Source organism: Dasypus novemcinctus, chromosome 6 (genome assembly GCF_030445035.2).
Source record: "Dasypus novemcinctus isolate mDasNov1 chromosome 6, mDasNov1.1.hap2, whole genome shotgun sequence".
Lineage (NCBI taxonomy): Eukaryota > Metazoa > Chordata > Mammalia > Cingulata > Dasypodidae > Dasypus > Dasypus novemcinctus.
In genome coordinates, this window is record NC_080678.1 from 1,248,094 (window position 1) to 1,274,135 (window position 26,042).

A 26,042-nucleotide genomic window follows, 5' to 3' on the forward strand; every position below is an offset into this window, starting at 1 on the left:
GAAGCAGGCCTAAGACCCTCACAGGGAGCCCAGGGGTGGTGAGCCCACCCTGTGATACTTATCCAATTCCACTATGCAAGGTGGCAGGGCACTGACTTCCAAAAATCCTCGCAGGAAAGATAGAAACGAAAGGGCAGCTGAACGGAGAAACAGAAAGGCAGATCAATTCGTTCATTCATGGGCACTAAATATACAACTAAGTCACCTGTTAATAGGAACAGATGATGGCTTCCTAGAAGTCATGTTCTTATAATGTTCCTGGCGATTAGCAAATATGGGGCCACTAACCCTGGGAGCCTCTGGGTTATATGTTTCTTCAAAGTTTCAGTACATTTTCTTGTACTATGTGTATTGCTGTTTAAAGACACCTTGTTTCCTCTGCTTTGTCCAAGGAAAGTCACCAGTGTAGTCAGAAGAGCAGGTTTATTGAAGGAATAACTGCTCCAGCAGGGAGAGCTCAAGCCTAGGGAGCCATGTGGTCAGCTATTTATAAAGGCATTAGGGAATTTCCAAGTTGGGGGAGGGGGTTGGTTTACAATGATTGCCTGGCATTAAAGTTACATAGAGGGGGTCTTACAAAGCACAGAACAAATATATATTGATCAGTGAGGTGTCAAAAGACAAATCGGAGTTGAGTTTGCAGATTATGGCATTTTCAGGACACCAGAAGTTTTGCTTCAAGGAAGCCAGATCACTTGCAAAGATGGAAGCAGCAACAAGATTCTAGGAAGGGCAAATGATTTTTATCGATAAAGGACTCCTAGTGGCTGGACAAGGGTTTGTCTGTTTTACAGGGGCAGGCTTAGGGCAGGTGGGCTTTATTTTGTATTGGGTCAAATGTAATGAACCAGGGGCTTAACTGGCCATCTGGGTTGGCTGCCTTGGTGGGGATTTCAAATTTCAAAAGTTCTTTATTTCACAATCCTTGTAGAGACTGCCCTCATTTAACCCCACAGTGCCTTCTGAACATCTTAGAGGAAGATTTAAATGAAGTCTCTGAACATAAATTTAAACAAGCTTAATCATAAATCACACTGAGGAAAGGTAATGGGGGTTCATTAAGTAAGGTGTTGATTTGGTAACACTGAATACATGGCCAACAGGACTATAACTCATACATGAGCAAAGCTTTTCAAACACACAGGTAAGGCACATCACAGCCTTGTTGGTGCTTAGCACTCTACCAGTATGCTTAGGAGACACTTGTTTACTGTAGGAGAGCTGAAACAGGATGACAGTGTTGCCTTATAGCTCTGCTGGGAATGTGTATAGAGTTACTCAATTTTTTTGCCACTCTTGCCATGTCCCTGAAAGACAGCAAAAGTGTGAATATTGATTTTGGGGTTACAAATAAATTTTAACAAGTAGAGCAAATTCATAAGTACAGAATTTGTGAATAATAAAAACTTTGTTGGAAATCCCCTATGACTTTTTAAAACTTATGCAATCATTAGGAGGAGCTTTATAGCCTTAATTACAAAGATTTGAATTCACCTTAATTTTTTAAAAAATCAACAAATTGTAGAAGAAAAATTAAACACCAGTAAAATTAATGTACTAGAAACCAAACACAAAATAGATGATAAATTCAAAGCTTTTATTTTGAAAAGCCTAATCAATAAACCCTTATTGAGACTAATCAGGATATGAAAAGATGGTAGGCACAAATAACCAATACTGGGAAAAAAAAAAAAATATATATATATATATGAAATGGAAAATTCATAGAAAAACTGAGTATTCTAATCCAAGGGATTATAGTCACAGTTTAAATATTCAAATATACACACATCAAATGGCAGTCCCAGGATACTGCACCAGTGAATTCTTCCAAATATTTAAATCAAGAACTAATACCAACTTGAAGATAGTAAAGAATACAGATATAAAAATGTTTTTTCAGAATCAATAACAAAGGGACATCACTAGTACAGGGTGTTGATAGTGGGGTGATATATGGGGGGAAATATACCTAAAACATACTTCTAAGGGATATGAATAGGTTCATGTTGTCATAGGTATGTTTTCTCAATAGATAGAGGCCTACAAGCAGCTAACAAAATATTAAATTTCCATTCTGGGGAAGCCCTGCTACTTTCCAAAATGGCAAAAATCTCTGGAATATATAAGCTGTGCCTAAGAAAACAGGCCTATATGCCCAAGTCCTTGATCTTAATGCTTGTACATGTAAACCTTATTCTTGTAAAAATCAAACAGCCTAATTACAATTAATGCCTAAGAGTTGCCTCCTGAAAACCTCCTTGTTGCTCAGATGTGGGCTCTCTCAGGCAAACTGCAGATAAAGGCACTATCTTCCCCCAGAACATGGGTCTTGACTCCTGGGGGATGAGTCTCCCTGGCACCAAGGGATTACCAAGCCTTAACAATGCATTTGCAAAAAGACGACCCAAGGGGAAAAACATTAAAAAAATAGCTTTTATGGCTAAGAGACTTCAGAGTCAATCAGGGGGTCATTCCAGAGGTTATGCTTATGCAAGTCTCAGATTTAACTAACTGCACAGTAAGCAAAGCCTCAAACAAGAATGCTCCTGAGGGCTCTTGGGACATCTGGATGAGGCAAGGCACATGCCTCATGCATCATGAAATCAACACCCCTTTAGGGGGCCCTATCTGGGAATAATAATGATCTCCCCAATATAACAGTTATCCTCATTTATAATTCCCCTAACCATGATTCTTCTACTACTAACATTTGAACCTATAATTTTCAATTACCTGTTAAGAAATATTTTTCAGACTTAAATCTTCGGACTATTCAAATGCAGTTGAGCCTGGAATCCCAGCAGAGTAGCAGACAACTCCTATTTTTCAGTTCTTTGCACTTGCTCTGGACAACTAACAAAATGATGATGGACAGATCACATCATCCCCAAACAGGGAGTGTTTGCAGCCTTGGACAGGATAATTCCTTCCATAATGCTGGTTAGGTGGCTGTTGCAGTGTTTCTCAGGAGACTAAACAGAGCCTGAACTCTAACAAGCTCCCCAAATATTTTCAAGATGATCTGGCTTCCGCAGTGCTCTGGGACTTTTGCTGTTGGTTAGTATTTTCGTGGCTTGGTGTAAAACATCAATAAAAATTGTTTGGAGCATTTTGTATTGTGCTAAGCTGTTAATTCTGAGGTTTCTTTATCCATTTATTACTATATATCTTACCTCTATTTTCCATAACTTACTTTCTGAACCCAATGGACAGAAGTAGATACATGCCTCCCACTAAAACTGTGGATCTATTTCCCCTTTAACTTTACCAATTTTTACTTTACTGGGCGTTGTATTGTTAGGTGCATTTTGCTCTTTCTAAAAATGCTTTTTGCCTTAAACTCAACTCTGTCTGGAATAAGAAGTAGCTATTTTTGGCTTTATTCTGCATAATGGTCCCATAATACCTATGTCCCTATCTTTTCCTTTAAATCTTTCTTTTTCCTTGTGTTAAAGGTCTGCATCTTGTCACCAGCATGAAGGGAATGCCCAGGTGGCAGGACCACAGTCAGTGGGGCTGTCTCCAGTGGATAACAGTGATGGTGCCAGGGGTGACCTGTAGACCTGTTGCCAGGATGGGGGGAAAGAGTAGGAGTGGCCTGAGACCCCCACCCCTGGGTTTGTACCCTGGTCTCTTTACAATGGCCCAGGACACCTGGATGAAATGTTCTATCCTGGGTGGGTAAGCTGTGCAAATCCAATCAAAATTCAGAAAGGGTTTTGTGGATGTGGAAAGGAAATTGACACATTTTAAATAGTCTCAAATTGAAGAATCAATGTGAGGGAAAAAAATGAGAAAAAAATATTTATGACATAAATAGTATAAATCAACTGTACTTTAAATATTATCTTAAGTATCTGGTAATAATTCAGTGGAACAAAAAGAAAGAGGTCAGTCACAGTTCAAATAAAGATTGATAAATCAGGCCTCATATTACAAATAAAAGTAACCCAATTAAAATATTTTTTTAAAACTCCACTGGCTCACTGTCAATCACAGGAGAAGGCAGGTGGTATGGGCCCAGGGGTCTGGACATTTCTGCCATCAGGGCAGGCTACACACATCTTGTCCCTGCCCCTGAAAACAAAGATACTTGATACTCTGCGCAGCTTCACATATAGATAGGCCTGGGATCACCTCCTGTCTTAATTTCCTGGTTGTCAAAACAAATCCTATACAACAGGTTGGCTTAACAGAAATTTATTGGCTCATGGTTTCAGAGGCTAGAAGGCCTGCTTCCTCCAAGGGTCAGTATCTTTTAGCTGGCTGGCAATCTTTGGGGTTCCTTGGCTTCACATTGCAATGCACATGATGGCATCCCTTCTCCTTTTTCCTCTGGATTTTGTTGACTTCCAGATTGTACCTGTTCCCCATGGCTTCTCCTTCTGTGTCCAATTTCTTTTGCTTATAAGGGCTTTAATATTGGGTTAAGGTCCACCCTCATTCAGTTTGGGCATATTTTAAAAACATTGTGACTAGCACATCTGGGCTATGTGACAACCTGTGGCCATTAAGCCTGGGCCTATTATTAAAATAATGTGTGGAAGGAGGGTTGGGCAGGTAAAAGCAATAGTCACTGAAAAACTAATTTAGTACATGATAAAGATGATATTTCAAGTCACTGGGTTAGAAGTAAATCAAATGGTAAGGATAAATGATATTTGGAAGAAAATTAAGTTAGAATCTTATTTCACACTGCTTCTAGTCAAGCAACATGAAGGACTCAATAAACAATTCATGATACAAGTTAAACAATATTCCTTGCCAACATTTTAAAAGAAAGCAACACTGGACATAATTCTAGGTTCCAAGAATGTTCTATTGAAATAACGGCTCCTCAATATACAAACATTTCTTTAAAAAAAAAAACAGCTACTAGAATTAATAGATGAGTTCAGCAAGGTGGAAGGATACAAGATTAATAAGCAAAAGTCAACAGCAGGGGTAAGTGGCTGTTGCTCAATCAATTGGGCTCCCATCTACCATATGGGAGGCCTGGGGTTTGCATCCCGGGACCCCCTTGTGAAGGCAGGCTCACGGGCACGCCAAAGTGCCACCCAGCCTGCCAGCGCTGTGGAGAGCTGACTCAGCAAGGTGATGCAACAAAAAAAAGGGAGACAAGCAAAAAGGCAGAAGGCACAGCAAAAGGACACAGAGAACAGACAGCAAAGGAAGCCACAAGGGGGGGAATTAAGTAAGACAAAATACATACACAAAATAACGCACAGTGAATGGACACAGAAAGCAGACAGCAAGCAAAAAGCTGCAAGAGGGGGATAAAAAAATTTTTTTAAGTCAATAGCATTTCTGTATACTATTGATGAGCAATCTGAGAAAATCAGAAAAAAATTATTTATAATAACTACAAAAATAATCAAATATTTAAGGAATAAAGTTAACCAAGGATAAAAGTGACCTGTATTCAGAAAACCACAAAACATTGCAAAAAGAAACCAAAAAAGACTTACATAAATGGAAGGGCATTCTGTGTTCAGGGATTGGAAGACTAAATATCATTAGGATGTCAATTCTACTCAAATTGACCTTCTGTGAGAAGTCAACCCTCAGTAAACACCAAGGAACTCACACAGGGATTTAACTGAACTCTTTACTGGAGTTCCCAGCTTGCAGCCTGCCCTATGGAACTCAGACTTGCCAATCACTGTGGTGGCATGAGTCAATTCGTTTAATAAATCCCATAATAATGACTCGCATACATATGTATCTTGTCATTTATCTTTCCCTAAAGAACCCTAATAAGCTATCTCATTTCACTGAAAATGGAATTCTATGTCTGTTTCTCATTCTCTGTTGTTTTCAAATGATTCCACAAAGAGAAGGGAAAAATGCTGGCTTTATATACTCTACCTCAGAAACAGAAGTCTAACCACCTCCTTGAAATCCTTGGTTCCTTTGGCCTTGGGAAGACCATGATTTCTTAGTTCTCCTCCTACCTCAGAGACTGCCCCCCACTCTTCCACACTCCTTTGCTGGATCTTCCTCAGCTTTGTAATGTCTGAGTGATGTGCTGCCCCAAAGCTCAGCCCTTGGGCCTCTTCTCCTGCTGTCTTAACAACTCCCTAGTGGCCTCCCCTCATCATATTTCTTTAAAGACCATTGCTAAGCTAATGATGTTCAAATTTTCAACTTCAATACTCATGTCCACACACTCAACTCCAGGTTTTATATCTAACTATATAGAATATATCAAATTTGGAAGACTATCATTTTAAACTTAAGGTAGCCTGAAGTAAACATTTAAAAATCCCTCTAGGGAAGCGGATTTGGCCCAATGGATAATCAGGCATCCGCCTACCACATGGGAGGTCCAAGGGTCAAACCCAGGGTCTCCTTGACCTGTGTGATGAGCTGGCCCACACACAGTGCTGATGCATACAAGGAGTGTCGTGCCACACAGGGGTGTCCCCTGCATAGGGGAGCCCCACACGCAAGGAGTGCGCCCCGTTAGGAGAGCCACCCAGCGTGAAAAAAAGTGCAGCCTGCCCAGTAATGGCACTGCACACATGGACAGCTGATGCAGCAAGATGACACAACCAAAAGAGACACAGTTTCCCGGTGCCGCTGACAAGAATACAAGTGAACCCAGAAGAACACACAGTGAATGGACACAGACAGTAGACAACTGGGGGGTGGGGGGTGGGGAGTGGGGAAGGGGAGAGAATGAATGAGTGATTGAATAAAAGTCCCTCTAAAAATGTCTTCTCTAAACACCTTTCCTAAAATAACATGCCCCATTTTTCTTTCTCTCTTATCCTAGTGAAATATTCTGAATTATTTTTATCCTATCATTAATATTTGTTCTTGTTTCTCTTCCAAAAGAACATACGCTCTATGAATGGAGGGACATTATTTTGATTAATACTGTTATCTCCACTACATACAAAATGACCAGCACCTAAAGGCTGTCCAATTAACATATGTTGAAGGAATAAATGAATATATGTATAAATCCCTGAAAGGAATGAGTCCACGACAACAGAGGAAAGTTGGGCTACTGAGCATCCAGAGAAAGAGACTAACCAAGAAAAAGTCTAAGAAGAGATAGGTAGGGATTGGATTTGGGGTAAATCTAAGAAAATATTCAGGGAAAAAAAAGCAAGAGTGGGCTCTTCTGTGAGAGTGGTCTTGGGAGATTGTATAATCCATGAGTCTGATGCATGCAGACTAGCTGTGCTCAAGTCTAGGGCCTGAAGGGAGAAAAAAATGCTGAAATAGGCCTCAAAACTGAACTGCCCCCAAGATCTGATTTCCCCTGCCATCCCCCTGCCCACAACACACTGACAGTCCTGAGAGGCTCTGGCTAGGGAGTTCTAATGTCCAGGGCTCTTGTCCTTGCTCCAACTTGAAGATCACCTCAGGTTTGGGAATGCAGTGCCCTGTTAATGGGAAATAATATAGGACTGCTTCAGTTTCAGGGCCTTTGAAGAATGACAACAGCACAACTTCAGGAACTTGTAATGAAAGGGCCAATTTGAATCTTTCATTAAAGACGGGTGAACACATTCTTTCTGGTAGTGAATCTCAAACCCAAGTAGTATACATAGTCTAATTTTTTAAAATAATGATCTATGTATTTATTAATGAAGACAAAACACTGGCTTCTGGGAGTTACTGGGGGAGTTCCACGCACCCACTGATGCCAGGCTGCTGTAGTTCTCCAGCATCACATCCCTGTACAGGGTCTTCTGAGCAGTATCCAGGTGCTGCCACTCCTCCTGGGTGAAACCCACAGCGACATCCTCAAAAGACACCAACTACTGTAATGGCACATTCTTCCTTAATCCATTCATCAATACTGGGTCACAAGAACAAGACGTGTGGGCATTCATTCCATGTATGTGCATATGTAAATTGTGTATATATATCTTATGTAGTATGTTTCTTGCTTTACACTCTGTATTGTGGGAGAAACAGAAAAGCCATAAAAATATCCTGCCTCTCTAACCATTTCTCAATTCCTAAAAGTATTATTACTGAGTTTCCCTTATATATCTGAATTGTCCCCAGTGCTAGAAATAAAATGGTGAATAAAGTTCTGGTCCTACACAGGGCTTATAATCTGGTCTAGTGGTTTAAATGTAAATACATACCTGCAAAAATCATGTTTCTTACTTAGAGGAACTAAGAAACATGTTCAAAGCAGATGGGGTTACAAAGGATGAGAAAAAGAGAGTTCTCTACTTTGTATCATCAAACTGCGGTTCACTGAGAGGCCACAGGTGTTTAGACCGTCAACAGGAATGTGTACTTGTGAATATGAGGCAACAGCATAAGCCAGTTTGCAGAGGCATGAAGAACACACAAGTGAGTGGAATCCCAAACAGCTCAGTCCCTAGGTGAGTAGTGTCTGGGAGGTGATGCAAGGTGAAAGGCAGTGGAGATATTCAAGGAACTGATTATGGAGTAATTCTGCAACTATATATTTACAATTTATCTCAAAAATAACATTTTTAATGCATTCACTGTTGTGATAACTTAAAATTATATACAAGATCGCCTAATATTTCCTTCCCACATCCCAAAAGATTGTGTGTATCTACCCCAGGGTGAACATCCTCCACTTCCGCAACCACAAGTGTAAGAACTAAGTACATGACCAGATTTGCATGTTAATGCTCGCCTTCTAGAAAAAGATCATGATTTGTATATAATCACAATTAGAAGATCCAAGAGAACCACCTAAAAAGTACTTCAAATAGGAAAATTTAGTAAATTAGCAGACTATAAAAAGAATAAAGAGTCTGCATATATGTATAAGAACTCTCCAACAATAGAAAGATAAAATACCAGAAACTCATCTAACAAAAATGTAAAAAAACTGAATGAGACAAAAGAAATCTTGAAGAATACAAACAAGAGCAAAACAAATGGAAAAATACTCCATATTCACGGATGGGAAGATTTCACGTCACAGAGGTATCAATTTTCCTTAAGTGAGTAAACTAATATAACATTATTCTAATGAAACAACACGTTCTTAGAGATAAACTGATTCAAAATTTCATGTGGAAAATAAAACAATCAATAATAGACAGAGTTGGTTCCATTTCTGTTCATCCTTATTCAGTGCCCCTCTTGTGCAGCCTTTCTCTCCAGGATGATTCCACATTCCTGTGCTGGTGAACTCACATAAGCAGGTTTATAATCCTCCATTTGTCTTGCTATGGCCAATGACATATGAATGGAAGTGACATGTATCCTTCCTAAGCAGAAGCTCTAAAAGCCATGCAGGTCAGCATGTTATCCTTTCCCTCTGCCACTAGAACCAGCAATGTTAGAGAAAAAAAAAATGCTTCTTTGTCTGGGAAAACTGAGTAAAGCTGAAAAGAGCAAAACCAAAGCTGACTCACTTTGGGACAGGTAATATGAGGGAGATAAAAATCTTGTTATTAACTTAACTAGTGAATAAATTAGTACTATAACAGAACAAACAGCATTACCCCTAACAACAGGCAGAGCAAGGAAACTGCAAGGATGGCAATCTGTTTTATTTGGTGGCTCAATATGTGATGATGGTGTTACCCGCGATAACTTTAAAGTCAAATACTCGTATCTCATGGGCTTAAATTTTAGGAACAGAGGATGGAGAACAAAATGTTAATAGCCTATCTTGGTTATTATTCATTGCAACTGATAAAATACTCTAGAGAAGTGATGAGCTCGGGGGAAAAAAAGCAAGTTTGCAAGCAGGAATAAAAGGGAATAAAGGAGATTCTAGAAATTTGGGCTCTTGTACAATTAGAAAACTTACAAAAATTTTCTAATTTTACCTTTTGCTGTTTAAGGTTGAAAAGTTGCATTGTTCAATTCTTAGAGATAAAAACTACTACTATGAGAAATGCCTTGAAAGTCAAAGTCTGATTAAAAGAGAACTTCATGGCAAATAAATTAAGGATATGACCATCAGAGCCATGGTTAAAACCTATGAATGGATTAAATTGGCCCCCAGTAAATTTTATCAGTTGCACAAAATGGTTCAAGGAAAAGAGACTAATATGGTGCTCTAAGGAACCTTATAGATTTAAAAACAAACCAAGACAAAACATACACAGTACTAAAACTGCACATCTCAAAAATACTCAGAACTAGCTGGAATCATAAAGATATAAATTGAACTATGCTTAAGAGTTAAATTGTCCAAAACGACGACAACAACAACAACAAAAAACTCCACAAAACTGACCTAAAAAATGCTGACAGTGTAAGTTCATTTGAGGTTATGCGCAAAAAGCATGGCAGAACTGCTGCCCAGCTCCTAAGGAGAACATCATTTAAGAGGCCTTCATCAAATGAAGTCAAAGGGAGTAACAGAAGCTCCAACTCCAGAAGAAACTTGAATACATGCATATCAAAGCTTCTTAAAATAAACAATTCGAAAGCAAAGTTAAAATAAAAATAACAAGTCACTTCACAAATAATTTATCTTCCTAATAAGAAAAAGAAAAAAAAATTAACCACCAAATAGATAAATGAGCAAAGAAAATGAATAGTTCATGGTCTACCTCCAAAAGTCCAGTCTTTAAAAATATGAAAAGATGCTCAAACACTCAAAATAAGAAACAAATTAAAATTATACTGCAATGTATTTCCCCATCTAACTGATTTGAATAAAACTTATAAGTTTTACAACAGCTCTTTCTGTGAGTCAAAAAGCAAATAAGCACTTTCATCCTAACAGCTCTGCCCTCAAAATATTCTACAAATCAGACTAGCACTTGCCAATTCTACTGCTACTATCCTGTCACCTACATTACTGCAATAGTTTCCTACATAGAATCTCTGTTTTTGAACTTTCTCCTGGGAGAGGCTCCAAGGAGTAGAAAAATGAGCAGATCTTATGGCAGTCACATAGAGCAGGAATGACAAAATTGATGACATGAGGGACACAATACATGGCCACTTTGTAAACACAGTCCAAGAAGAATATATAACAATTATAAATAACTATACACCAACAAGAGAGCCCCAAAAGATATGAAGCAAATATTGATAGACTGAAGGAATAAACAGTTCTATAATAATAGTGGAGACTTCAATATACCATTTTTAGTAAGTGATATAACATCTAAACAGAAAATAAATGGGAAATAGAGGACCTGATCACCATAATTAATCAATTAGACCTATTAGACATATATAGAACACTTTATCCAACAACACATTTTTCTCAAGTGCACACTTGATATTTTCCAGGATAGGCTATATGTTAGGCCACAATACACTGAACCTTAATACACTGAAAAATACTGAGATCATATGAAGTATCTTTTCAGACCACAATGGAAATATCTTGTGATAAATGAAAACAAAAAATGTATCAAAACTTGAAGGATACAGAGAAAGCAATGCTCAGAGGGAAATTTATAACTGTAAATGCCTACATTAAAAAATAAGAAATATCACAAATAAATAACCCAACTCTACATGTAAAGAAATTAGAACAAGAAGACAAAATAAACCCAAAGTTAGTAGAAGGAAGAACTATAAAGAGTGGAGATAAATGAAATAGAAAACAGAAAAACAATGGAAAGACAAGAAAAACAAGAGTTGATTCTTTAAAAAAATCAATAAACCTGACAAACCTGTAGGTAGACTAATGAAAGAGAGGACATAACTAAAACCAGGAATGAAAGTGGGGACATTATTATCAACCTTACAGAAATAAAAAGGACTTTAAGAGGGTACTAGGAACAATTAAAAGCCAAGTGATTAGAAAATGTAGATAAAACAGAAAAATCCCTATAAATGTATAAAAATCTCTAGAAATGTATAAATTCCCTAATCTGATGCAAAAAGAAATCTCAACAGACCAATAACAAGCAAAGAGATTGAATCAGTAATCAAAAACCTCTCAATAAAGGCCAGGACCAGATGACTTCAATGCTGAAATCTATCAAAAATTTAAGGAATATTTAACATAAATCCTTTTTTTTTTTAAAGTTTTTTCTTATTTCTCCCCCCTCCCTCCCATTGTCTGCTCTCTGTGTCCACTCACTGTGTGTTCTTCTGTGTCTGTTGTATTCTCATTAGGCGGCTCGGGGATCCCATCCTGGGACCTTCCGGTGTGGGATCGGTGACCATTCTCTTGCTCCACCTCAGCACCCTAGTTCGCTGTGTCTCATATTATCTCTTCTCATATCATCTCTTCTCTGTCTCTCTCTTTCTGTTGCGTCATCTTGCCGTGTCAGTTTCTCCATGTGTGCCACACCACTCCTGGGCAGTCAGTCTGGCCTCCTGCGCGGGGCTGCACTCTATGTGCAGGGGCCACTCCTTGCATGGGGCACCCCTGTGCGGGGGCGACACTCATTGTGCGCAGCAGCACTCCACGTGGGCCAGCTCGCCACACAGGCCAGGAAGCCCTGGGTATCAAACCCTGGACCTCCTATATGGTAGGCGGAAGCTCTATATGTTGAGCCATATCCACTTCCCACACCAAACCTTCTTCAACTCATTCTATGAGGCCAGCATTACCCTGACACTAGAGCCAAACAGAGAAAGCATAAGAAAAGAAAGTTATAGAACAATACCCATTTTGAATATAAATTCAAAAATCCTCAACTAAGTACTGGAAAACTGACTGTACACCAAGTAGGACTTATTCCATGAATGTAAAGATGGTTCAACACAAGAAAATCAACCAATGAAATACACATTAATAGAATGAAAGAAAAAAAGCCACATACACAGTCATCTCAATTAATGCAGAAAAGGCATTTAACAAAATTCAGCATTCTTTCATGATATAAATATTCAGAGAACTAGGAATGGAAGGGAACTTTCTCAACATAAGAAGAACTTAACAACAAAAAGTCAAACAATCCAATTAAAAACTGGGCCAAGAGAAGTGGCTGTGGCTCAATCAGTTGGGCTCCTGTCTACCATATGGTAGGTCCTGGGTTCGTGTCCCGGGGCCTCCTTGTGAAGGCAGGCTCACCCGCACACTGCGGAGGGCTGCCAGCCTGGGCACCGCAGACTGCTGCCCAGCAAGGTGACGCAACAAAAAAAAGGGAGACAAGCAAAAACACAGAAGAACATGCAGGGAATGGACACAGAGAGCAGACAGCATGCAAAAAGCCACAGGTGGGGGGAGGATAAAAAAAAAAAAGGCCAAGGATTTGAATGGACATTTCTACAGACGCTTAGAGGAGACTATCATAAAGATGAATACTATGAACTATAAGACAAACCAAAAAAGCTAGAGGTAATAAGCCAACAAATAAGATTAAAAAAATGTTTTGTTAAAAAGGCAAATAGAGTAAAAAAGATAAAGATCAGATGGGACAGATGCTAAATAAATAGTGATATGACAGATTTAAACCCAAGAGTATCAACAATCACATTAAAAGTAAATGGTCTATGTTCTCCTCCAAGCAGCTCATTGCATGGTAGAGCCTGGGGCCATTGCCTCCAGTTTCGCCACTGCCTCGGGATTGGCTCAATGATTAGGCCACAGTCTTCAAGGAGACAACATATTCCTCAGGTTGGTGTTCTTGGTAACATATTTATGGAGTTTCTGAAGGGCAGTGGAGATTATTGCCAGGCACAGCACGACCTCTCTGCAGACAGGTGAACTGTCGAAACTCATTACTTTATAAAAGAAACCCCCAAAAGAGTGGTTAACCTGGACACAGAAGTGTTGAATTGAAATCTACAGAGCATCTTACAAAAGTTCTGACCTGGATGGGGTAAACCTCAGAGCACTTTTTTATACAGCCTCAGTATTTCTGACTTGAAGAATCACTGCTTCCTGTTCAGAGGTTGGTTTCATTTCCCATTACTCCCAACTTCATACTCAAAGCACCGAAAATTTCAAGTGGATATACTGAAGTAGACTTGAGTTTCTTTACATTTTTGCATTCAAAAAAACGTTTATTGTTTCATAACCCTATTGAGTGATTTTTTAAAGATTTTTTATTTATTTCTCCCCCCTTTCTTGCCCTCCCCCCGTTGTCTGCTCTCTGCGTCCATTCACTGTGTGTTCTTCTGCGACCTTTCACTGTGTGTTCTTCTGTGACCACTTCTATCCTTATCAGCGGCACCGGGAATCTGTGTTTCTTTTTGTTGCATCATCTTGCTGCGTCAGCTCCACGTGCAGCGCCATTCTTGGGCAGGCTGCACTTTCTTTCCTGCTGGGTGGCTCTCCTTATGGGGTGCACTCCTTGCACGTGGGGCTCCCCTATATGGGGGACACCCCTGCATGGCAGGGCACTCCTTGCACACATCAGCACTGTGCATGGGCCAGCTCTACACAGGTCAAGGAGGCCCAGGGTTTGAACCGCAGACCTCCCATGTGGTAAGGCGGACACCCTATCCATTGGGCAAGTCCGCTTCCCTGAGTATTATTTTTTTAAAAACTAAATTAACATGGCTCAAATGGACCATTCAGTTCCTGTGGAAGTCACATATATAAACAATTATCACATACAATCCAACCAAAGCAACCTTAAGCAAAGTTATAGAGGAATTTAAGAAGTATTGTCCTAAAATGCGGCTGTGTTCAAAGAATCCAATGGTCACAGAAACAATTGTTGCATTCAATAAAACCAGGATGCCCGATGCTATTGCCTTTGCCTTGGAAGTGGAACTTGAGAGGACCTAAATTGTTGTACATATTAGCCAACATGTCTTATAAGTCTAATAAAGTTTCCAGAGAATTACTGAAAAGCAGTTTTACCATGCTACAAGTCTGACAGAACTGCAACCTCCAGTTTCAGTTACAATCAGCTATTTGGACACTTAGCAAAAGATTTTTGCTGGTCAGCATTTAAAATAGGCTTATTATTTATAACAACTGACCTTTCCTGAAATCATGCAGTATTGAGTTATGTCCTCTTTAAATCTATTCCCATGACAGAATCTTACCAATCTATAAGAAATTTAGGAAGATTAGGTGCCAAAATACCCAGTACAACACTTGTATATTTTCAGTATCATACAGAACTTAAAATCCCAGGAACTATGAACACTTTAGAACTTATGTGGTTTACTCTTCCAGTCATTTTTAATATTGAATGTAGGGCCTATATGGTTATTTATCTGTTCACTTCGTTTATATCTTCCACATTCGTACCAGTATACATCAGGTTTGCACAACCATTGAATTCTGGTGGATTTTTACCAAGTCTTACAGTGATAATTTAATTATCTATAAATCTCATTTTTTGACATTAGAGAAAAACCTCTATTTTGAAAATCTGCATTGTACAGAAGCATATGTTGTCTTCCATGTTTCCAGACAAAAAAGCCTTACAGCTAATTTAATGTTTGTACTTTGGGGTGCAACTTAACTGGGAGGGCCTAACAAATGAATGGGAGGGTGCTATTAAATATTTTTTATAAAATGTTCTTTTTGTCTTATGTAGAACATGTAGAATATGCTCTTTAGTAAATATTTTTTAAAAGGTAGAAATAATTTGTTATGGTAGCAATGATAATTCTTTTTTTTTTTTTTTAAAGATTTATTTTTATTTATTTAATTCCCCTCCCCTCCCCCGGTTGTCAGTTTTCTGTGTCTTTTTGCTGCGTCTTGTTTCTTTGTCCGCTTCTGTTGTCGTCAGCGGCACGGGAAGTATGGGCGGCACCATTCCTCAGCAGGCTGCTCCCTCTTTCGTGCTGGGCGGCTCTCCTTACGGGTGCACTCCTTGCGCGTGGGGCTCCCCTACGCGGGGGACACCCCTGGGTGGCGCGGCACTCCTTGCGCGCATCAGCACTGCGCATGGGCCAGCTCCACACGGGTCAAGGAGGCCCGGGGCTTGAACCGCGGACCTCCCATGTGGTAGACGGACGCCCTAACCACTGGGCCAAAGTCCGTTTCCCTCAATGATAATTCTTAACCATAAAATTTCTGAAATTCTTATAATTTCTCCCCTTAGTCATTGGAAGTTGTTTAACAACTACTATTTTTGTTTGAGGTATCATTTTTTTCCCCTTCTCTTCCTAACCTCTTGCAGTAAAAGAAGTAAGTTTCTGTTAATGAATTCAGCAGACATCTAATATTTTGTATACCTTTTGAGTTGTGTGACTTACTATTTGCATAACTGATAATTTGTTTTACTACATAACTGATAAAATAGTGATGTGTATTGATGTTAGTTAAACCATATTTTTATACTGTGGGAACCTGTGGTTATAGTTCTGTGGGAAAAATATTTTGTCAGTGTTCACCAGCTTGTAAACACCTAGTGAGAGAGCTTAAACATCTAAATAATGAAATGTGGGAACTTCTGGATAGATGGCAGACTAGAAAGATATGGGGCTCTAATCTCTCCTAGAAAAATAGCTAGAGGACAGGCTGAAATGGCCTGGAAGAAGATCTTCCAGGGTTTAGGACTAGGCAAAGGATGGACACTGCCCAGAAGAGAGAGAGTCACGAGAAAAATGGTGATGGCAAAACTGTGAATTGAAACTAGTGGCTGCTGCTGCCAGCACCCATCTCATACACAATGGACACTTCAGAATTCTAAGGCATCTGAGCCGATACAAAGGGGCCTCCAGGGATCCACCGCCCCAGGAAAGGGGAGAGAGGGGTACACAGCCTAAGGCTGACTCAGCTTCTGACCCAAAAATCTGACTTGCTGTGTCCCAGGAGCCCTTCCAGGCTGGGTGGGGCTGTGCCATTGTTTGTCTTGGGAGCTGGCAAGGGGCTAAAGAGATCCAGGACTAAAGAGATCTGACCCCTCTACTAACTGGGACAGATTGTTGAGGACCCAGAGGGGAGTGGAATTATTTCCTACTCAGGAAAAGGGATGGGACTGTCAGAGAAGGCTGGAGAACTGTCTCCGATAAATTTGAATTACAAGGCTCTTCGTCTCCAGGCAGGATCCTCTATCCCACTGATTTGGTCCTTGTTGCAGCAAATACACTCCAACCAGGCACTGAATTGAGAGCTGCCAAAGAGCGCCATTTGCTGGCAGACCAAGGAAGTGCACGTGAGAAAATTAAAAATAAGAAAGGCTTCTTCCAAACTTTAAGGCCTCCCTCCCCAAGGCCCTAGGAAGTGGGTCTGCAACCACTGGGTCCAGAGTCCAGTTTTGAGCAACTAGCAGGGACACTCCTAACAATCCACATTGAATCAAGAATCAAAGAGCAGCAGTAACACACAGCCTCCCACCACTAAATCCCTACAAAAGAGAAAGAAATTGAGCATCTGAGTAAACTTCATCCTAATCAGATGCCTAGATATCAGCAAAAAATTATGAGCCATACAAAGAAAATAGAAGACATGGCCCAAGAAAAGGAATATATCAAAGACCCAGAAGAGATGCAGGATTTGAGAGAACTAATTAGCAAGATGCACACAAATTTCCAAAATCAAATTAATGAGTTGGAAGACAATATAGCCATATAGATAAACAACATCAAGAAGACACTGAGAGGGAAGCAGAAATGGCTCAAATGATGGAGTGTCCGCCTACCATGTGGGAGGTCCAGGGTTCAAACCCATGTGGTGAGCTGGCCCATGCATAGTGCTGATGTATGCAAGGAATGCTGTGCCACACAAGGGAATCCCCCGCATAGGGGAGCCCCACGCGCAAGGAGTGCACCCCGCATTGAGTTGCCCTGTGCAAAAAAAGCACAGCCTGGCCAGGAGTGGCACCACACATGTAGAGAGCTGATGCAGCAAGATGATGTAACAAAAAAGGAGACAGATTCCCAGTGCCACCAAGAACACAAGCGGATTCCCAGTGCCAGAGAATGCACAGTGAATGGACACAGAAAGCAGACAATGGGGGAGAGGGGCTGGGAAGGGAGAGAAATAAATAATAAATCTTAAAAAAAAAAAAAAAGACATTGAGAGAGCACAAAGAAGAATCTGAAATCCTGAATAGAAAAGAAACAGAGCCCATGGGACTAAAAGACAGAATAGGTGAGATCAAAAACATATCACAGGCATACAACAGCAAACATGAAATGATAGAAGAAAGAATAAATGATACCAAAGAAAGAACAGTTGAAATTGAAGAGAGAAAAGAATGGACAAAATTGAGCAGGGGCTCAGGGAATTGAATGACAACACAAAATGCAAAAACATGTGTGTCAGGGGAGTTCCAGAAGGAGAAGGGAAAAGGGCAGAAAGAATATTTGAGGAAATGATAGCTATAAATCTCCCAACTTATATGGAAGAAATGAACCTACAAGTCCAAGAAGTACACCATATTCTAATCAGAATAAATGCAAATAGATCTATGCCAAGACACATACTACTCAGAATGTCAAACATCAAAGATAAAAGAAAATTCTGAGAGCACCAAGGGAGAAGCAAACCATCACATACAAGGGACACCCAGTAAGACTTAGTGTGGATTTCTCTTCACAAACCACGAAGGTAAGACGACAGTGGTATGACACAATTAGGATACTGAAAGAGAAAAACTGCCAACAGAGTGTTCTTTATCCAGCAAAACTGTCCTTCAAATATGAAGCTGAGTATAAAATATCCACAAACCAACAGAAACTAAGAGAGTTTGTAAAAAAGAATCCATTTTTGCAGGAAATATTAAAGGAAGCCTTAGAGCCTGAAAGAAAAAGGAGAGGGAAACGGACTTTGGCCCAGCGGTTAGGGCGTCCGTCTACCATATGGGAGGTCCGTGGTTCAAACCCCGGGCCTCCTTGACCCGTGTGGAGCTGGCCATGCGCAGCGCTGATGCGCGCAAGGAGTGCCGTGCCACGCGAGGGTGTCCCCGGCGTGGGGGAGCCCCACGCGCAAGGAGTGCGCCCGTGAGGAAAGCCGCCCAGCGTGAAAAGAAAGAGCAGCCTGCCCAGGAATGGTGCCGCCCACACTTCCCTTGCCGCTGACGACAACAGAAGCGGACAAAGAAACAAGACGCAGCAAATAGACACCAAGAACAGACAACCAGGGGAAGGGGGGAAATTAAATAAATAAATCTTTAAAAAAAAAAAAAAAAAGGAGAAAGAGGATTGGAGGGGAGAATAGACGAGAGAATAGCAGAAAGGATAACCAAAAGAGTAAAAAGACAGATGAAAATATGATATGCCATATGAAAACCAAAGAGTAAAATGGTGGAAGTAAATAATGCATTTACAGTAATATCATTGAATGTGAATGGATTAAACTGTCCAATCAAAAGATACAGGCTGACAGAATGGACTTTTAAAAATGAGCCATCAATACATTGCTCATAAGAGACAAAGTTTAGACCCAGGGATACAAACCAGCTGGAAGTGAAAGGCTGGAAAAAGATACTCCATGCAAATAGTAATCAAAAAAGAGCAGGGATAGCTATACTAATATCAGACAAATAGACTTCAAATGCAAAAAAATGATAAGAGACCCAGAAGGTCAGTATATAGTAATAAAAGGAACAATCTACCATAAATACATATGCACCTAACCAGAATGCCCCAAAACGTATGAGGCAAACTGTGGCAAAACTAAAGGGAGGGGTAAGCAGATGTGGCTCAAGCAACTGAGCTCCTACCTACCACACAGTAGGTCCTAGGTTCAGATACTGGTACCTCCTTAAGAAGACAAGCTGATGCAACAGGCTGGCACAGCAAGCTGACACAATAAGATGGTAACAAAAGTAGAAACTAGGAAGAAAAAATAATGAGACACAACAAAGCAGGGAGCGGAGGTGGTTCAAGCTATTATGTTTCTACCACACTGGAGGTCCCAGGTTCAGTTCCCAGTGCCTTCTAAAAAGGAAGACGAGCACACAATGAACAGATACAGCAAGCACAAACAATGAGGAGTGGGAGAAATAAGTAAATAAAATAAAACTTAAAAAAAAACAAAAATGGAGAACTAGACATTTCTACAAAAACAGTTGGAGATTTTAACACATCACTCACACCATTAGACAGAACAAGTAGACAGAAGATCAGCAAGGAAACAGAGAACCTGAACAATATGATAAATGAGTTAGACCTAAGAGACATATACAGAACGTTCTTCTCAAGTGTCCTGGATCTTTTTCCAGGACTGACCCCAGGTTAGGGCAAAATGCAGCTCTCAATAAATATAAAAGCACTGAAATTATACAAAGTACCTTCTTAGATCATAATGGAATGAAATTAGAAATCAATAATAGACAGAAAAGAGGTAAATTTGCAGATGCACAGAGGCTAAACAACACATTCCTAAATAATCCGTGGGTCAAACAAGAAATTGCAAATGAAATCAGTAAATATATTGAGACAATGAAAATGGGAACACAACTTATCAGAACTTATGGGATATAGTGAAGGCAGTCTTGAGAAGGAAATTTATAGCCTTAAATGCCCATATTTAAAAAGAAGAAAGAGCTAAAATCAAAGATTTAACTGAACAACTAGAGAAACTAGAAAAAAAAAGCAAAGTAACCCCAAAGCAAGCAGAAGGAAGGAAATAATAAAGATTAGAACAGAAATAAATGAAACTGAGAAAAGAAAAGAGAGAAAATCAACAAAATCAAAAGCTGGTTGAGAAGATCAATAAAATTGACAAACCCCTACCTAGACTAACAAAGGAGAAAAGAGAAAAGATGCAAATAAATACAATCAAATGAAAGGGGGGAAATTACAACTAACCACACAGAAACAGAAAGGACCATAAGAGGATATTACAAGAAACTGTATGGCAACAAAATAGAAAACCTAGAGAAATGGACAAATTCCTAGAAATGCACAAACAACTTACACTGATGCTACAAGAAATACAAGAACTTAACAAACCAATCACACTTAAGGAGACTGAATCTGTCATCAAATATCTCCCAACAGAGAAAAGTCCAGAACCAGATGGCTTCATGGTGAATTCTACAAAGAATTTCGAAAAGAATTAACACCAATCCTGTTTAAACTCTTCCAAAAAACTGAAGGAGGGAAAATTACATTTTATGAAGCCTACATCACTGTGGTAGTTTGGCATTATTTATGAATTCCAAAAATAGATACTGGATTTTGTTTGTAAACTGGTCTATTTCTCTGGACTTACTGAATTGTATTAAATTCAGAGGTTTCACTTTTACTTGATTAAATTACGATTAAGGCTTTGATTTGGCAATGTCGGTAGGACCATGAATTCCCGCCCCTCAAGGGGGCAGGGACTCACAAGAGAAAATGATATGGCAGAGGTAAGAGTTGAAGTTTTGGATAATGGAGCCCCAGGGAAAGCCAAGCCATTCACTTGAAGAGACCAGAGCCCTGAACAGCTGAAAAAGGCCGGAAAGAAATGAGGCCAGGGGAAAGAGACAAGCCTTAGGCTAACCTGCAGCTGAGAATAGAAGGACCTAGGATCATGGACCCTTAGGAAGAAGAGGACAGCTGAACCCTCGCAGAGGTCACCCACCATCTTGCATCAACACGTGGCAATAGACTTTGGGTGAAAGAGTACCTCTTATGGTACCTTGAGTTGGTCTCTTTAGGGCCTTGAAACTGTAAGCTTCTACCCCCAAATACCCATTAGATAAACCAACAGATTTCCAGTACTTTGAATTAGCACCCCTTTGTGGAGTAATACAGCATCTATACAGGAAAAGAGGAAGTAAAACTATTTGCAGATGACATGACCCCTTATTTAGAAAATTCTGAATTGTCTATGACAAAGCTACTTGAGCTAATAAATGAGATCAGCAAAGTGGCAGGACACAAGATCAACACACAAACATCAGCAATGTTTGTACACTAGTATTGAACAATCGGAGGAGGAAATCAGGGGAAAAAATTCCATTTACAATAGCAACAAAAAGACTCATATACCTAGTAATCAATTGATCCAAAGAAATATAGGACCTATATGCAGAAAACTACAAAACGATGCTAAAACAAATAAATGAAGACCTGAACAAATGGAAAGACATTCCATATTCATGGATTGGAAGACTAAATATTGTGAAGATGTTAATCTTACCCAACTGATTTATAGATTCAATGAAATACCAATCAAAACTCTAACAGCCTACTTTACAGAAATAAAAAAGGCAATTACCAAGTTCATTTGGAAGGGAAAGTGTAGCTGAGTAGCCAAAAGCATTCTAAAAAAGAAAAGCTCAAGAGCAACATGGGAGGAATTTCATTGCCTAACCTTGAACCATATTACAAAGCTACAGTGTTCAAAACATGATACTGGCATAAAGATAGATACATCTATCCCTGGAACAGAATTGAGAGTCCAGAAATAAACCCTCACCTCTTCGGTCAGCTGGTTTTTGACACACCTACCAAGTCCATGTTAATGGGACAAAAGAGACAAATGGTGCTGGAAGAACTGGATATCTATAACCAAAAGAATGACAAAGGACATCTATCTCACTCCCTATATAAAAATAAACTCAAAATGGATCAAAGACTGAAATATAAAAGCCAGGACCATGAAACAACTAGAAGAAAATGCAGGAAAACATCTTAAAAACCTTGCAGTAGGTGGTGGTTTCTTGGACCTTACACTCAAAGCACACGTGGCAAAAGAAAAAATAGATAAATGGGGCCTCCTCAAAATTAAACATTTTTTTGCTTTACAGGACTTGGTCAAAAGGGTAAAAAAGGAAGCTGACTCAATGGGAGAAAATATTTGGAGATCACATGTCCGATAAGGGTTTAATATCCATGATATATAAAGAGATGTCACAACTCAATAAAAATACAAACAACCTAATTAAAATATGGGCAAAAGACTTGAATAGACATTTGTTCAAAGAAAAGATACCAAGAGCAAAAAAACACATGAAAAAATGTTCAATATCACTAATGATTAGGGAAATGCAAATCAAAACTACAATGAGATATCAGAATGGCCACTTTAAAAAGAGAACTGCAAGTGTTGGATAGGATGTGAAGATAGGAACACTTATTCACTGTTGGTGGGAATGCAGAATGGTATAGTGACCATGGAGGACTGGCAGTTCCTAAAGAAGTTGAATATAGATTTGCCATATGACCATGCAATACCAGTATTGAGATCAGTGACACAAAGGGACACCTGCACACTAATGTTCACACTGGCATTATTCAAATGAATATCAAAAGTTGGAAATAACCCAGATGTCCATCACCCAATGAATGGATAAACAAACTGCGGTTTATTCACACGATGGAACATTACACAGCTGTAAGAACTGAAGTCAAAAAGCGTATGAAAACATGGACGAATCTGGAGGACATTATGTTAAGTGAAGCAAGCAAGACACAAAAGGACAAATACTGTATGATTGTTACTATGAACTAAATATATTGTATAACATATTATGAGATTCCATTTATATAAAATGTTAATATAAACCAATTTATAAAGATGAAATTTGATTAGTGGTTATGTAGGGTTAGGGAAGGCATGCTAATGGGTGTGGAGATTTTCTTTTTAGTGCAAAATAATTCTAAAATTTTTTGTGATGATGAATGCACAACACTGTGATTATACTAAAAGCCATTGATTATACACTTTATTTTTTTTGTTTTATTTTTTATTTTTCTTTTTTCTTTTTTTGTTTGCTTGATTATACACTTTAGATAGATCATATGGTAAGTGAATATATCTCAATAAAACTACTTAATAAATAAATAATTGTGCAAGAATGGCCAGAAATAGCAGCTATGAACAGCATGGGAAAACAGACTGAGAGGTGAAGAATTTTCTCATTTGTCTATTTTTTATTATTATTGAAATAATGAAAATACTCAAATAATGACTGAAGTGAATGCACAACTACGTGATTATATGAAATACCATTGATTGTACACTTTGGATGAATTATATCCTTTATTGATATGTACCAATAAAATTGATCTGTTAAAAAAAATAATGAAATGGAAAAAAAAAAAAAAAGCAATGGTCTAGAGAACTCCCAGGAAGATGGCGGTATAGGTTGTTGCAGGAATCTCTCCTTTTCTATAAGCAGCTAGTGGACAAAGCAGAAGGGTCTGAAACAACTCTTCCGGGGATCCAGAGGCTAGAGGTATACTGTGCAGCATCCAGGGATGAGAGGGACACAGCCACTGAGAAACAGCAGTGAAAGACTGTGAGCAACTCACTTGCTCACTGCTGCTGGTGCCCATCCCTCACTCTCAAGGCAGGCAGGCTCAGGTGGGCCTGGTCCCTAACTGGCTGGCTGCTATGGATTGGGAAGGCTGTGGAAGTGCTCACCTGTAAGAACAGTTGGGGACACGGCCCACTATTCCCACTATTGATCCAGCTTTTGGCCAGCAAATTTATAGACAGCTGGGTCCTGCTCTTTTAGCCCATCCCAACAGGTGCTGCTGTGCTATTGTTTCAACCCTGTGTCAGAGACAGAGCAGGCAGAGGTCTAAAAACACCCTGACTCTTAGGGCTGTGTGGAACAGGTGGCCTGCCAACTGCTGAGTGGGCCAGGGAAGCACAGCCTCAGAGAGCTAAAAATAAAGGCTTTTGGGCATCATTCGTGACCCTCTCACCAGTGCCCTTTGGAACTGGTCTGTGCTCACCTTTGTGGGTACCTAGCTCTGTTTCGGATGGGATATACTGAAGAACCAAGTGTCAAAGAAGAGCCTTAACATAAAGCCAATCAACAACAAATCACAAGATGAGAGAGAAACCAACCTTCTGAGTAAATTCATCAAGATAATCAGATGCCCAGGTATCAGCAAAAAATTACAAGAATTACTAAGAAACAGGACAAGATGGCCCAGTCAAAGGAACAAATTAAAAAGCTGGAAGAGATAGAGTTTGGAACAACTAATCAAAGATGGCCAAACAAATCTCCTAAACCAATTCAAGGAAATGAAAGAAAATATGGCTAAAGAGAAAAACACTGCCAAGGTGATTAGAGATAATAACAATACTTTAATTTGAAATTTGGTGTACTTAGGTTTAGATGATTAGGTTTTAAACAGATGAATGAAACACTTTAAAAATATTTTATGCTCAGACCTCAAACTACAATTGTGAATTTAATTATACTGTCACTTCTACAATTCTAATCCATAAATATTAAGACTGATGCACACATTTATCCCACTTAAGTGATTAGCTGGAAAAGCTGAATTAATCTTCAAAATAGTTTAAAAACTACAGACAGAATTGCTGATATAAATTTATATAAGCAAAAGGTACAAATATTAAAATCTATGCTTTTTATTCTTATTGTTTATTTTTCTCTTGATCCTTGCTCAAATATGTCACACTAACTCCTGAACACTCTCTAAAGTGGATTCCTAAAGCTGTCATTATATCTGGTGGCTTCTAGCCCAGCTAAGAGTTATCAAATCTCATCACTGAGCAAATAAGCCATTGAAGGTTTGTCAAAAATGACATTTCCAATTAAAAAAAAAATGTTACTGTTATTTGTGAGCACCAATGTCTTCTCCCATTTATTAGCACTGCATGCAGGTATTAGAATAAAGTCAAAATAACAAAGAAGCAAAAATATTGAGACCAGATATGATTTAGAGCAGAATTAAAGAAGGAGGATTTAAGGAGAAATCCCATTTTTGTGGTTTGGGTAACTGGGTGGATGGAACTAATACCATATGGAAAAGAAGAGAAAAGGATGCAGTTTTCACTTTGGATCTGTTAAACTTGAGATGCCTTTTGTATAGCGACAAAGAAGTAGTCAAAAGGTAGTTGATCTAAAGGTTGGGAAGATGTTCTAAAGGTTGAGACGGTCACATCACAGAGCACTGAATCCAATCATGGAGAACTACAGAGTGAGAAGAATGGGGCCAAGAATGGAAAACTTGGCTGAGCTGTCAAAGAAAGAAAAATCTGGGAAAACAGAGAAGAAATCATCAGAAAGGTAGCAGTAGAAACTAAAAGAGAAGAATTTCACAAGGTCATGGTCAGTAACTTCAAATATTTTAGAAGAATCAGATAAGAGAAAGAATAGAGAATAGTCACTCGATTCAACTAATTTAGGTTTTTGTGAACTTTAGAAGAGATAAGACTACATTTTTTTATGCTAAGATCTAAAGTGGTTTAAAATGCAAATGAACGGTGGAAATATTTACCAGAAAATATAACTTGAACTGTCTGCTGCACAACCTGAAAACAGAGAGTAGCTGAGAAAATTTTATAGAGTTATTTTAAGGGCTTGTAGTCTATTCAATCC

The 26,042-nt window shown here is 39.2% G+C and overlaps 1 long non-coding RNA gene across 1 annotated transcript in view; it reads right to left on the minus strand.

The window, feature by feature from the left end:
• The window catches only part of LOC111767373 (uncharacterized), a 111,655-nt gene that overhangs the window by 60,528 nt on the left and 25,085 nt on the right, over positions 1-26,042 (minus strand). The gene's annotated exons all lie outside the window — the stretch shown is intronic.